The sequence below is a fragment of the Lichenostomus cassidix genome, chromosome W (genome assembly GCF_008360975.1).
Source record: "Lichenostomus cassidix isolate B80296 chromosome W, HeHo_3.0, whole genome shotgun sequence".
NCBI lineage: Eukaryota > Metazoa > Chordata > Aves > Passeriformes > Meliphagidae > Lichenostomus > Lichenostomus cassidix.
In genome coordinates, this window is record NC_139510.1 from 12,604,636 (window position 1) to 12,607,226 (window position 2,591).

General features: G+C 47.9%; 1 pseudogene; it reads left to right on the forward strand.

The window, feature by feature from the left end:
• Window positions 1–1,256: 1,256 nt before the first annotated feature.
• LOC146425521 (endogenous retrovirus group K member 9 Gag polyprotein-like) lies at window positions 1,257–2,143 on the forward strand (annotated as a pseudogene).
• The last annotated feature ends 448 nt before the right edge of the window (window positions 2,144–2,591 follow it).

The following is a 2,591-nucleotide window of genomic DNA, read 5'->3' on the forward strand; positions in this document are numbered from 1 at the left end:
TTACTACTTAACAAGCCACTTCTTAACAATAGCCATATTCAGCCAACTATTAATTAGAGACCTGCGTCCAATCAGCGATCTAAGGTCACCATGACTTTCCTTCAACATGGAGATCGTAGGAGCCGTCAAGAATGCGTTAATTGGCAACAAATATGCAGAAATCAGGCATTATAGGTAAACATAGATACATGTTAAGGCAAGTAGCCAAACTTAGGGCGTGGAAGTATATAACCAATAGTATTGTATGATTACAGAATATGCATGAGTTAGTTAACTACACTATAAATTGTATGCTGAAAATGAATAAACTGAAGCTTGTGGTAAATTCATATTGGATTGTCAAGCCTCCGTTTCTCGGCAAATGGTGACCCCCGACGTGATACGAACAAGGGTCCTGCTCCCCATCTGGCTGGACCTGTTGGGGAACAGCGTGGCCACGGCCGAGAATCCAGGCACCTGGCTCCGAAACACCCCGGAGGGTCAAAGCAGTGGGGGCGCACGCACAGGACGACCATTATCAGGGCAGGATCTGGACACTGCCGGACTTGTGAGGTGAAAATCTCGCACCAGAGAGGAAAAGTGGCCCGAAGATCTCGGAGGGTGAAAAAAGTGAGTGCGCAAAGAGACAAGCCACTTTTGATGTGTTTTATTGCTTTTTAGAAAAGCGGGGGATTAAGGGTAAGGATATAAAGAGTGATTTAGTGGCGTTGACAGCATGGGGGTTGGCTAAAGGTTGTTTTATTGACCCTAACAGCATTTTTGATCGTGATGAATTGCAGAGAGTAGGAGATAAGTTGTGGGATGCTATTCTTGAAGATGATAAGGCTGGGAAAAAACTAGGCAAAGTGTGGAAGATAGCTAGTAAGGCTCTGTATCAGTATCAGGCAGAACAGAGGGCGGCTAGGGCTTCTTCTGAGCGGCTGAGTCCACCTCCCCCGTCTACTTCAGGGCAAGGTAATGAGCGATCATGGCCGCTCCCCCCATTAACAAACACAGTACATATTCCCCCTACTAATCCATTTGCTGAGCCCTCTGAGGATGCGGTGAAGCCTTCCGCTCCGATCGAGTCTTCTGACCCAGTATCTCACAGGGCAGTTTTTCAGTCACCCAGTTTGGGGAGCCCCGAACTTCCGCCTACCGGGGGTCTGGCCAGTCCCGGTGGTGCCGGTTTGGGGGCTGCATGTCAGCATGAAATTTATTGGAGGCTATTTACCTCACAAGCGGATCAGGAGGGTGACGTGGAAGCTGCGACTGAGATGTTGGGGGTGTTCCCAGTGATTTACAGCCCAGGAGAGCAGGGAGGGCTCACTGCTTCTATTTTAACCCTAAACTGGAAAATCTTATTTCAGTTGCAAGCTACCGTGAGTGAATTCGGAATTCAGGGAGAGCCTACTAGACAAATGTTAGATTATATCTGGGGGTCAGGACTTCTGCTCCCCTGTGATATTAAAAGCATTATTAAATTGATACTTACTCAACATCAACAATTGCTGTTCAATGCTCATTGGCAGGCATTTTGCCAGGAGTCGGTGGGTCTAAATCGCCAGCAAGGTGACCCGCTGCATGGAGTCACTCTAAATGAATTGATGGGGTTAGGTCCTTATCTAAGAAGTGAGGATCAGGCACTGTTGGGACCAAACAAGATTAGAGAGTCTATGGATTTAGCTCGGAATGCTCTGGATAAAATAAAAGCCCCCGGAGGCGTCCCGTCATATATGTCATCAAGCAGGGGCGGGATGAGCTGCTGGGATCTTTTGTAGATAAGGTTGCTGCAGCGGTGAAAACAGCAGGAATGGCAGAATGCATGCAAGGGACTATGTTAAAGCAGTGTGTATTGCAAAATGGAAATGGGACAGTCAGAAATCTTATCATGATCATGCCAGAGAATTGGTCCATAGAGGACCTTTTAGAGAAAGCTTCACAGTTCCTTATAGGCAGTCAAGCTAGGTTAATCAGTGCTATCAAGGAGCTGGGGGAGGGATTAAAAGCGCAGGCAGAATCCTCTCAAAATCAAGTCCTAGCCGCACTCACACCCCTCCGGCAGCCAAGGCTACTTCCAGCATCTCAAAAAACAAAGCTCCATTGTTTTCGCTGTGGACAGCCAGGGCACTTACGGCGAAACTGCACTGCTGGAGCAGTGTGATGTTCTCAGTGCCAGTCTGCGTCACACAGCTCTGCAGCTTGTCGGAGATCCCAGGGAAACGGGAATCGGAGCGCGAAAGGGACTATGACACAAATGGTAGTACCCGTCCAAATTCAACCGCCTTGCAATCAACCATCCCAGCCTCCTTGCAGCCAGTTACCTGGCAACCTTCCACCGTCGGAAGCCTTGCGATGGACCTGGCAACCGCAGTAGACGTTACCTTGGTGGATACCTCCCCCAAGCAGATACCTACTGGAATTACAGGACCAATTGTAATCAGAGGACAACCTGTTGGTGCACTTTTGATCGGGCGTTCATCTGCAACCATGAAAGGACTGGACATTTTAACTGGATTAATCGATGCTGATTTTCAGGGTACAATTGACATTATGGCTCGGACATTTCATCCACCTATTCATATTCCTGCTGGATCTAAAATTGCTCAAGT